Source organism: Vulpes vulpes, chromosome 6 (assembly GCF_048418805.1).
Source record: "Vulpes vulpes isolate BD-2025 chromosome 6, VulVul3, whole genome shotgun sequence".
Lineage (NCBI taxonomy): Eukaryota > Metazoa > Chordata > Mammalia > Carnivora > Canidae > Vulpes > Vulpes vulpes.
Window position 1 is genome coordinate 99,609,109 of NC_132785.1, and position 12,413 is coordinate 99,621,521.

Consider the following 12,413-nt stretch of genomic DNA (forward strand, 5'->3'; position numbering starts at 1 on the left):
GCCCCATTGGTTTCTTGGAACAACTGCTCTGTACTCTTTGAGCAAGATATTCTTGGGGAAGCCAGGGCTGAGTCTACCTATTATAGACCTTGGTCTAGGAGAAAAACATCAACAACCAAAATTACAGCTGGGAAGAACTGCCTCCATCTGCAAGTAACTGGGCAATTACCTACTAATTAAGCTCTTATTAGTTTGTTTTCTAAGCGTTTCAGTATAGTACTCAGTAGGTGCACCCCACCCCGCTTGTCACCAAGGTGTTGAAGATTAAGCATTTCACATGAATCGAGGTGGAACTCTTTCATCCGATTTGTTCCAACATCATGAGGTCTTAAAGCCATACCCTTTCATCCTTGGAGCACTGGGTTTGCAGGGTTTCTATTTTGAGTCCTGTGCCTCAGGGGAGGAAGAGGAAGCACCAGGAGAGGAAAAGACAAAAGGCAGAACTCAGATCACCGTTTTCTCAAGTGTGGTCTAATGGGTCTCTCTTGCATCTGAATCATTTACTATTAAAATGCAGATTCTTGGGGATCAGCTTCAGGCCTGAGTTAGAAACTTCCCAGGTGCTTCTTAGGAACACTGAGGTCTGAAAATCTCAGAGGCGGAAACTCTTGGAGCACCTGGGTGGCTCAGTGGTTGAGTGTCTGCCTTTGGCTCAGGTCCTGATCCCGAGGTATTAGGATCGAGTCCCATATCAGGCTCCCCGTGGGGAGCCTGCTTCTCCCTTTGCCTATGTCTCTGCTGCTCTGTCTCTCATAAAGAAAGAAATAAAACCTTTTAAAAAAGCAGAAAGTCTTATGGAATATTAACAACATAGATAAAGGAAGTGTACAGACAACTCACCACACCATTCCAGCCAATAGTTTCTGAACCCACCCCAGAAAATCTTTCACTTTAGTATTAAGCTGGGGAAAGCCTGACTGTTCCATGTTTGTACTTCATCTATCTACAGGCGGTGCTGCAAATAGAAAAACGTCTGGCCGAAAAGCCAGAAGTCCAAGAAGGGTCAGTGCATTAACCAATCCCTAGACCACGAAAGGCTGATGTCTGTCTGGTCTCAGGTGTTGTAAATGCTGACTTACAGCCCCTTTATCTGCCGATAACGAAGGTGAACGTAAGTGGATCTCCAGACATGGTTCACACGCGGCTCCCAGGTTCTTGAAAAACCACAAGTGATTGGCAAATGTTTCTATTGCAGACACAAAGTCAAACAAACAGCTCATTTCCTTCAAGAGCTCCTCACAGCAGTGGCTGGGAGTGAGAAGGTAGTGAGGAGCGAGGGGAGGCTTCCTCTCCCTTCCCCCACACCTTCTTCCCCTTTTTGGTGTCAGATTTTTTCTGACACTGGAGTTTAGACTGGCGGAAAGAAGCAATTGATAAAGAACTTCAGGAAGGGGATTTCTATTCTCCCCACCCTCCCAACCCCCAGGCCTTTGCCCTCTCATCAGTGTTACAGACATTTCATTTTATTCATTTCAGGAAGCTTGGGGCCACAAGGCTCTGAATCACAGTCTTGTAAGGCGCAGAACTTCATTCAGTGTGCTCTGGGGAAATGCAGAGCTGGGGCCTGCCCACCAAAGATTTTTTAAAAAAATTTATTCATGAGAGACACACGCAGAGAGAGGCAGAGACACAGGCAGAGGGAGAAGCAGGTTCCATGCAGGGAGCCCGATGTGGGACTCGATCCCAGGACCCCAGGATCACTCCCTGAGCCAAAGACAGGTGCTCAACTGCTGAGCCACCCAGGTGTCCCCCTGCCAAAGATTCTGATGGGATTCTGATAGACTCTGATTACAGGCAGCCTGGCAACTCCAACAGGTGGTAGTAGTTCACACTTGAAAAAAAGAACAGCTTTATTGATTATATTGCACATGCCACACAGTTCACGCACTTAAAATATACAATTCAGTGTTTGTTTTCTGTATAATCACTATTTTTGTTGCAGGGTTCTTTTCTCATGGAGTTGAACAATGAATCTCAAGGACACAAAAGAGTGAAGTGAAAGTTTATTAAGTGAAGGTGAGAAGAGGAAGGAAAGAAAAAAGCTCGAGAGGGGGTCCCAAATGGGTTACCGCTGAGGGCTTTTATGGCTGTCTTTTATAGAAAACTGACCAGGGAACATTAATCTCCTTGACGTCACCACTGATAGCACCATGATTACTTCTCCTTTGAACATCTTCTCTCTTGTTTAAGACAAAGAGGTGGTCTGGTTATGTTCCCTTATCTCTGGTTTTGTTACGCCTCAGCATTTCTGGGATTTTTGGCCAGCCTGATCATGTAGCCCCCTACCTATCTCTCCCTCTCTAGCCCTGCCTGTTCCTTACTGGTCTTTAGTGTTTACAGCACTCTAAAAGAAACCTGAACCCCCGTTAGGAGTCACTCCCCATCTCCTCTCCACCCCTAGTCCAGCACTCAGGCAACCAGGAATCTATTTCCTGTCTGTATAGACTTGCTTATTCTGGATAGTTCATATAGATGGAATTATACATATATGGTCCTTTGTGGCTGGCTTCTTAGTGTAATGATTTCAAAGTTCATCTATGCTGTAGCATCAACCAGTGTCTCCTTTTTTATGACAAATATTCCATTGTAGAGATATACATTCATCATTAACTGATGGACATTTGGATTGTGCCTACCTCCTGGCTATTATGAATAATGATGCTATGAAATTCTCTTGGGTGTGTATATATATACACACGTACACATACACACCTGGGAGTGGAGCTGCTGAGTCATACATTCACTTGGTTTAACCTTTTATGTATGAGAGTTCTAATTTCTCCACATCCTTGTTAACACTAATTATGTTTTTGATTTTAGCTGTCCTAACGGGTATACAGTTATATGAAATTTCATTAAATTTAGCATACAGTTAATGAAATTTCATTTTTAAAAAACCTTATTTTTGAGAAAAAGGGGTGGGGAGGGGCAGAGGGAGAGAGAGGAGAGAGAAAACCTTATATAGTCAGTGAGGAGCCTGACATGGGGCTCAATTCCACAATCTTGAGATCTTGAATTGAGCCAAAATCAAGAGTCTCAGAGCTTAACCGACTGAGCCTCCTAAGCATCCCAAATTAAAAAAAAATTTTTTTGATTTTTTAAAAAGATTTTATGTATTTATTCATGAGAGCACAGAGAAAGAGAGAGAGAAAGGCAGAGACACAGGCAGAGGGAGAAGCAGGCTCCATGCAGGGAGCCTGACGTGGGACTCGATCCTGGGTCTCCAGGATCATGTCCTGGGCTGAAGGCGGCGCTAAACCGCTGAGGCCCCCCCCCCCCCCCCGGGCTGCTCTTAATTTTTTTTTAAGTAGGTTCCACACTCAGGGTGGGGCTAGAAAGCATGACCCCAGAGATCAAGAGTTGTGTGCTCTCCCTACTGAGCCATCCAGGTGCCCCTCTTTTTTTTTTTGATTTGCCTTTCCTTGGTGGCTAAGGTTGAGCATCTTTTCACATACTTATTGGCCATCTGCCTATCTTCTTTGGAGAAATGTCTTTTTACATTTTTTGCCCATTTTTATTTATTTATTTATTTATTTATTTATTTTTTTAAAGAATTGTTTTTTTTTTTTTTTTTTTAACCTTTATTTATCCATGATAGTCACAGAGAGAGAGAGAGGCAGAGACACAGGCAGAGGGAGAAGCAGGCTCCACGCACCGGGAGCCCGATGTGGGACTCGATCCCGGGTCTCCAGGATCGCGCCCTGGGCCAAAGGCAGGCGCCAAACCGCTGCGCCACCCAGGGATCCCTTTTGCCCATTTTTAAATTGGGTTATTAGCTTTTTTATTATTGAGTTTTAGGGATACTTTACATATTCTACGTAAGATCTCTTTGCAGCAATTTTCTCTCATTTTTGGGGTTGTCTTTTTTACTTAATGCTCTTGAGGCATAAGAGTTTTAGGTTTTGATGATGTTTAGTTTTTCTCTTGTTGCCTGTGGTGCACACTTTGAGAAACATTACTCAAATGCAACTCGAAATGCTTGGTTGGGCTTTTTAGGTCACTTTGGAGGAGAATTTCCTCCTCCATCCCAGCTAGCCTGGGGTTCCTTCTAAGCACAGAGCTTCAGAGGACCTTCGCAGTCTTTACACCCCTCCCTCTCCTGAGGTCTACCACAATAGAGCAGCTGAAATTAGTTTGGAGATGTCCTTTATTGTGAAAACTCAATGGTCTTTGTCTCTGGGATTTGAAACTTTGATGCAGATGTTGGCAGCTGCGAGGAAGGAGGAGGGGAAGGGCGGGGAGAAGAAACCCACTGATTTCCATAGTGAGTCATTTAAATTCTCTGTGCTGTCTTGGTTTTCTCACCCATAAAATGGGGGAGAACACCTCCATCTGCCCATCTCAGTGGGGGTACTGCGAAGATGAATTAATCTGTATTTTTAAAAACACGTTGAGATCTTGGATTAAAGGCATTTCTGGAGCACAAGGTATTATTATAATAATAAATGATTTAATAGGAGGGAGAGTGCAGCCACTAAAGCAAGAATCAGAAGGGGCAGGAAGGAGACAGGCTCTGATCACTGGAGTCTGAGCCCAGACACAGCTTTTTATCCATAGAAGTGAGCTATGATTTCTCACAAACTGGGTTATTTAATCTGAATTCAACATTGCTTTACAGAGTGCTTCCTACAGGACTTCTGCCATAAGGAAAGATTACAATCTTTTTAGGAAATAAGTTATGTACATGAAAACAATTAGAAGCAAAGCAAGGCATTATGATGAAGTGCTGAATTGAATATAACAGGTGTCAAAAAAGCAGAATAGTTGGTGGTGAAGATCCGCTTTGCCCAGGTCTGTCACACACTTGCTGCATGACCTTACCTCTGTTGCTTCTGAGTGGAACTGTTTAAAAGGCTTAAAATGGTTAGGACATAGTAAGCACTCAAATGTTAGACCTATCTGGGATCTTGTCAGGCACTGCTTTTGCTGGTTATGTAATCTTGGTCAAGTTGCTAGATACCCTCTGATCCTCAGTTATCGGATCTGCAAAATGGGGATAAGGCTACTGACTAGCTCACAGGGTAACTGTGAGGATGGAGGGCGACAATGTAAAGAGCATAGCACTGGGCCCTACAAACGGGTAAGCATCCACTAAATGAGTTATTATTACTGTCACTGACACTGCTCCCTGCCACAGGAGTGAGAGGTGCACTCAGTAAAGACTCGGTTAAGTCAAGGGCCTTCTTTGGAACCTGGAATTTGAGGCGGACAGAACGGGACTGACAAGATTCGGGTGATCAGAGAAGAAAGCAGGATCAGAGAAAGGCAGAAGCACGAGGAAGGACTGCACCCCTGGAAGGCAGGAAGGGACTTGGGGCTTCCCACTTTTCCCTCCAGCCGGGGCGGCCGCAGTATCTGGTGGAGGAGCCTCGGCGGCTGTTTACCCCCAAACCCGCTCGGCAATCTCGGCTTTCACCTTCCCAGGAGCAGAGCCTCTGGCAAGGCGGGAGCCGACCCTCCTCTCTGAGGAATGTGGGTCCCGCGGCCCGGGCCGCTCAGGCCCAGCGCTCCCCTGGTCCCCGCGGCCAGGAGCCGGGAGCCCCGCTGCTTTCACCCCACCCTCTGCCGGGATCCAGTTTCAAAGTCACCTGAAAGCCATTTCCTTCCGCGCCCGTCCTTCTCCTCCCCTCCCCTCCCTGTAAATCACCTGCAGTTTGCATTTGCCCGGAGCAGTTTTTTTTTTTTTTTTTTTTTAAGCTTGTTTTCTTCTTAAGAGCCCTAATGCCGTTGACTATACACACTAGTCTACCCAGAACCCAGTGCTTCGATATCAGGGCTCCATTCCTCCTCCCTAGAAACTGGTGATAACGCCTAACCCGCGGGATCTCTCCCGGGGCCTCGCCCTGGGCTTCTCCCCTGCCTCGTGCTGCGACAGCATCTTCTTTCCATCTTTATTGACGAATACTTTTGCGTTTTAAAATTTACGATCTGGCTCGAAACCAGCCTGGCCTCAGTGAGTGCCCCTGACCCCCTTCCAGATGTGGACCTTTCCTTGCTCATGGGATCACACACGGACAGGAAAACCGGAGGCAGGTTCTCCGTCTTTGTTTCTGCAGAAACGTGGTTCTCTCTTGCACGGCTTCGGCATCTCGTTTCACCACCCTGCAGCCTTTGGGTGGACTCCTGCCGAGGTGCCCTTTCCTCCATCCCGGAGGCTCGGGTTTAGGTTTTCAAGGGTCCCAGGGTCGGAGCTGCGGTGAGGGCTTCGTGACGGGCCTTTCTGATTCAGAAAGGCCGAGGTGACCTGCCCTGCCGGGCTCGAGACCCCCAGGGCGGACCCCAGCTAACGTCTTCCTAGGAGCCCCCTCTGCTCTCCGCACGGCGGGGCCGCAGGGCTGGCACCGGGGGGGCCCCCACCGCGTGCGGCTGTGTCCGCGGGCCCCGAGGCGGCCGGGGAGCGGCTGGCGCGGGGCGGGGCGGGGCGGGGCGCGCCCCACCTGCGGGCGCTAATCATTAACGCGCGCGGTCCCCCTCACCCCGGGCTCCGGCTCCGAGGCTCCCCGGCTCCCCGCGGAGCCGCCGATCGCGGGATTCCAGCGGCGGCCCGAGTCTCCACCCACTGGAAAAATTCCTGGCCCGCCCCTCCCTCTCCCCTCCCTCCGGCGGCGGCTCCGGCTGGGTCCGCCCGGCCCCGACTTCCTGCCGGGCGCTGGGAAGGCGCGCGCGGGCCGGGGTCCCCGGGGGGCCGCGCGGGCAGCTGGCCGCGTCCCCGCCGCCGGGGGCCGGCAGTGGGCGGGAGCGGCCGCAGCCTCCGTCCCCGCCGAGAGCGACTTTCAAACTCGCGCCTGCGCCGCGGCCGCACCTGGGCAGCCTCGCGCGCGGAGCGTGCGGGACCCGGCGGCGGCGACCGCGCGGTGAGTGGCCCTCGGCTCCCCTCCCCTCGGCCCGGGGCAGCGCCCGGAGCCCCCCGAGGCCCCCACCCTCCGGGGCTGCGTTGGCGCCTTCCAGGGCGCCCCCCACCGCTCCCCCGACCCCGCGGCGGGGATGCCGGAGCGCGCGAGGCCCTGTCCCGCAGCCCCCACCCCGGAAACCAGAGGAGCGCGCGCGCCAGGTGGCTCCGGGAGGCCCGCGCGCTGCGCCCGCCCCCGCCCCCTCTCCCTGCGCGCGCGGCGGCCCGAGGGCTGGCCCCTGCCTGGGACTGCGGGACTCGCGCCGGGTGGACCCTTGCGGGGAAGCGCCCGGCTCTGATCCAGGGAGCCCGAGCGGCGCCAGCAGCTGGGCCCGGGGGGTGCCACATGGTGCTCGTTCTTGGGAAGGATTAGCGTGGGTCCCGGAGCTGGCAGGTCGGGAGCCTCGACCTCGCCCACTCCTGAAATCTGTTTGGTTATTTTCCTCCCCATCCTCGGCCCTTTGGTTTGGAAAGACTGGGGTAAGACGTGCAAATTTGAAATTTCAAGACATTTTTAGGTAGCTACTTTTACTCTCTGGAGCTGGTTTTGAAAACAAAGAAGGGAGTGGGAAATGTAATGGTCGGAGGCTGGAGAGGTGTGGCCTTGGGGGGGGCGGTGTTAGTGGCCGCGGTCGGAGTTTGATCCTTGAAGCCACTTTCTAAACTGTCTGCAGATGAGGGAGGCAGCGTCTGCTCCGGGGCCCCTAGGGAGGCGACTCTGACTGCATTATCCTACATGGAACCCCAGACCGGGGGTTCCCAGAGTCTTCCCAGCCCTGCCTCTGCATGTAGCCCAATCACATCGACCTTACTTAAGAAGTAATAAGTGGGGAGAGTAATGACAGCCCAGGACCGGCTTCCCTTCTGAGCACATTGCCTACTTCCTTTTAGGAAAGTGTCTTTCCAGCACCTCCCTTGCTGACTGGGAATGGAATCCTGATTGACTTAAGCTGGGGGTGACTTCATTCCAACCATCCCCAACAGAAAACCTAGAGAGTCAGAACCAAAGGAAGGTGCACCCCTTCTGTCATTCACCCCTTCCAGTGATCCTGGGTGCCTCATCAACCTTCTAAGCCTGCTGTTCATACTCCTGCTGCTTCTGCTGAACCTATTCCTGGCGGCTGGACAACCCCTTGGCTTCCTGGTATCTTGCTCTGCGGATGGGGCAGGGAGTCAGCATGGGGTAAACCAAGTCCTAAAAGCAGAGGGAGTGGTTTAGGAGTTGTTTCGGAGGCTTTTCCACTACATTTTATTAGATGTGGCCTATCAGGAAGAGTGGAGAGAGCACTGGCCTATGAGTCCAGCACAGGATTTTCCTTGAATTTTAATCCTGGTTCTACCACCTGGTTCTACCGTCAAAATGGGTGGAGTCGCCACCTCTGATTAGCCTACTCTGCACATGAAGGTAGCAGAGCCCAGAGATGTTAGGTGACTTGAGCCTGGTCCTTTTTGGCCAAACAGGGACTAGAACTCAAATTTTCTGCTCTGGCTAATCCATGCTTTCTCTAACATGACCTGGGCAAATCATAGACCTTTCAGACTCAGTTTCCACTGAGAGAAGCAGGGTACTTGCCTTCTCTTCCTTATAGAGGTTGTGGTAAGGATCAAACGAAGCCAGACATGTGGAAGGTGCTCCATAAACTACTGTTAAAAATAAAGGGCTCAAAAAAAAGGGGGGGGGGTGGCTTGTGAGAGCTTTAAAGTTTACTGGATATGTCCCATGTATGCCATAGGAGATGGTAAATACCAGGACCCAGGGTGAACGTTTACATCCATGGCCTGCGATATCTCAGCCCCAGAGTAAACATTTGGCTTACCAAATCCACAGCTAACCCAGGGTCACTGTGTTTACACTGGAGGAGGCCAAAGGCCATGGCCTGAGGGATGACCAGGGCTGGAGGGGAAAAGGGACTGTGTTCCAGACCTGTGGCTTGCCCCTTCACCTCCACCCTCTCTCAGAATCTTGTGAAGTCTCTGGCTCCAAGCCTGGAGGGGTTGCCATAAGCCCAAGCTGGGGCACTGGCTTTGGAGGGTTAACCGTGGTGTCGACTAGCTATTCTGTGTTGTGTTGGGGTTTGAGGGGACTCTTGGGAGGGTGTTGCCTTTGCAGCTGCACTGAAGCCCTCTTCAGCTCCTCATTTGCTTCCCCCCCGCCCTCCCCGCCCCAGGCTGCTCCTCTGGCCCAGGCCTCTGCCTCTCTGGCCAGCTGCATGTCCATAGGCCTTTGTTCCAGGGCTGCCTGCCCACCCTCCCCAGCAGGAGCCCTCAAGCTAGGGCCTTGGCAGCTGGAAATCACTACTGTGCAGGAAGGCTGTATTGGAGTCCACAGGGGACTTGACAGACCTTCCTTTCCTCCTGTGGGCTCCTTTAGGGACTCTAACTTGCTCCTGGCCGACCACACTCTGACTGTCTTCTCTCATCTCTCCTTCCCCTGAATGGATGGATAGACCTTTGTTTTTCTTCCTAGAATTATGCTTCATAGTTCTATTTTTAAGTATTTGTTCTTCAACATTTATTTGGCACCTACTGTATATGAATGTAGATGCAGGGGACACAGCAGTGAACAGAATCTACAAATATTGACCTGGAACTGACTTGTAGTGGGGGAAGCTGACAGCGAACAAGATAGAAAGTGAAATAGAAAGCATGTCACTGATAAGTAGAAACATGTGATAGGGAAGGTGGACGCGCATCCCCACGGAGGGAGTGAGATGGCATTTTAGATGGGGTGGCCTGGGAAGCCTCCTGAGCAAGAGATATTGAAGATAATGCCTGAGGGAAGTATTTCCCTTCATCTCTTATCACCTTTGCTTGAATCCCAGTTGGAGCAACCCACTGTGGGATTGGGGGGCAGGGTTTGGAATCAGATGCAGCTGGGTTTGGATCCCAGCTTTGCAGCTTGCTAGCCCCGTGGTGCTGAACTCCTGAGCCTGTGTTTCCCACCTGTAAAATGGAGTTAGTCATCCTACCTACCACATACGGTATTGTGTGAGAATGAACAATGGAGAATGTGTGTTGAATGCTCAGCAAAGCCCACGGAGGTGTTCAGTAAATGATAGTCTTATTTCTTCAACCAAATTGTGCAGGGGTAGCCCACGATATTTAATGCCATTGCTAAGGACTCTGGATGAAAGGCTTTGTGTTTCAGGTGTTGGGATTGGGTGGGGAATTGGAAGGAGGTAAAAACAGAAACCCTAGTTAGGGCAGACTTTCTAGTGAGATTTTCCTGCCCCATCCTAGACTTCCAATGGTTGGGGGTGAAGATGCAGGACTCCCAGGTGTGTGCTGCTTCCCCCATGACAGGGTGAACTGGGGGCAGCCTTGTCCCTCCCTTGCTTTGGAATTCCCCCAGCTTCTAACCAACCCTGATGAATCACACCATGGTCCCTGGCATTTCCACCCGGACTCCCAGCTGGGAAGGCTATCTGCTCCTCTCCCAGCCTCCTGTAGATAAGTTTTGTTCAGAGGAGTGAAAGGGGTGAGGAAGATAGGGGAGAGGGGGAGGGCAGGGCAGATGGCATAGGTGGTGAGAGGATTCTGATGGAGCCTTATCTCAGGTCCTGCCTGGACTCAACTGCTCAGTCTTGCGCTGCATCCACCCAGCCAGTCTATAGAGTCTCTTCTCTCAGCTGGAACTGCAGACCTCAAAGGGAGGCGCCTGATCTAAGACTGCTGTCAAAGTTGTGGTGAGCGGTTTCCTGGGGGCCCTGCCCTGGCTCAGGAAGCAGGGATGGGCTGTGCTGTGGAGGGCGAGGCCCAGGGAAGTGGTCATCAACTAAACCACACCCCCTGAAGGCCCTGTGGCACACGCAGGACAGCCAGGCAGGCCCTGTGGTGAAGGACCTTTCTGCCAATTGGTGCCTAGAGACTTCATAGTTATAATCTGGCCTTAGAGGAAGTGCAGAGATGGCCCTGAACTGCTCCAGCATTTTTGTGAGTTTTGGGTGATCTGAAATCAGAAGGAAAACTGGGTAGGGTCCACTACCCCGTGATCAGAAGGAAGGTGCATCTGGAGACACTTGGCAGCATCTCTGGGAGTTAGCTGTCTGGAATGACAGCCAGTCCCCTCAACTGGGTCTCTGCTTGGTGCTCCTTACTTTGATTCGAAGCTCTCTGAGGGCAGGAACTGTGCTTGATTCATCTTTGTTCCCGTACAGCACAGAGAACAGTATCAAGTGTAATCAACAGGGTGTGATGAGCCTGTGCTGAGGTCCCATCCTGGGAGTAATCTGGGCTTGGTGGTCTCACTTGCTCCAGCTTTTTATTCCAGGGGAGTTGTGGGGGAGAAGGCAGTGGTGGGGGTTCGGGCCCACCTGGGTGGGCTGTTGACACCTGGGAACGCAGGCAAAGGGAGAGCCAGGCTTTTTATAGTTCTCTGGTTGGCTTTTGGGGATGGAGAGGGAGCCCTGGTTTAAGCTTGGGGAATGGATTTTTTTTTTAAGATTTTATTTATTTATTCATGATAGACATAGAGAGAGAGAGAGAGAGAGAGAGAGGCAGAGACACAGGCAGAGGGAGAAGCAGGCTCCATGCCGGGAGCCCGACGCGGGACTCGAGGAATTGCGCCCTGGGCCAAAGGCAGGCGCCAAACACCCAGGGATCCCCATCAGGGAATGGATTTTTAAAGGACTCTTAAACTGTTAACTGCTGAGCAGATTGTGGGGCTAGACACAGGACCCGCACAAGGCTCTAATGGGCTCACTGGTGGCTGTGTATGCAGCCTTTTGGGAAACACAGTTTGGGATTCCTCGAAGTTGTTGGGGTCTGGCTGAGAATGCAGGGAGGTGCAAGAGGAATGAAGTCTAGTTCTTACTGTGGTAACAGGATCTCAGGAGGAGAGATGGGTTCTACAGGTACTGGAAGCTCCTAAAAACTCCTGTATCCTTTATTCCCCAGACTGAAGATTGTGTGTGTATGTGTACATTGGAGGTTCTTGAGCAATCGTTGGCCAGTGTTTGTTGACAGGAAAAGGGAACCAGTATTCATGTAGTTTCTATCTGTCCTGCACATTGCTACATCCCTAGTGTTTGCTGCATATCCAATAAATATTTTTTTTAAAGATTTTTAAAATTTATTTGAGAGAAAGAGCACATGAGGGGGAGGGGCAAAGGGAGAGGAAGAAGCAGACTCCCTGCTGAGCAGAGAGCCCATTGTGTGGGGGGGTTGATGGGAGAGTCATGGGGCTTGATCTCAGGACCCCAGGATCAGGACTTGAGCCACGCAGGTGCCCCTCCAATAAATATTTTTTGTATAAGTGAAACCCTACTGTGTAATGAAACCCTTAGGAATTAAATTTTCACTCTTCACAAATATTCTATTCCTATATAAAAATGCCTGGGATAGTTAGGAAAGTTAATCCGTGGTCAGCTGCTGAGGCAGAGGGACAGGCAGCTGTATATCTGCAGCTTAGAGAAGTGCCAGGGTGCTGGAGTCACTGGGACCAGCCCCGTCAGGCCTGCTGCAGGGCTTGCCCCCATGCAGATTGGGCCCAAAGAGGACAGTGCGGTGTGCTTGTAGTTTTGAG

The 12,413-nt window shown here is 51.0% G+C and overlaps 1 protein-coding gene across 9 annotated transcripts in view; it reads left to right on the forward strand.

Moving 5' to 3' along the window:
* PLEKHG3 (pleckstrin homology and RhoGEF domain containing G3) overlaps positions 1–12,413 on the forward strand; it is an 84,877-nt gene that overhangs the window by 36,428 nt on the left and 36,036 nt on the right. For 3 of the 9 annotated variants that reach the window (XM_072762609.1, XM_072762611.1, XM_072762615.1), the window contains exon 1: positions 6,657–6,854. The exons of 5 other annotated variants lie outside the window; for them this stretch is intronic. The gene's annotated coding sequence lies outside the window, so the exon portion shown is untranslated. Of the gene's footprint in view, positions 1–6,656; positions 6,855–10,553; positions 10,576–12,413 lie in introns of those variants that run through there. One more of the 9 variants, XM_072762610.1, reaches the window with a different exon arrangement.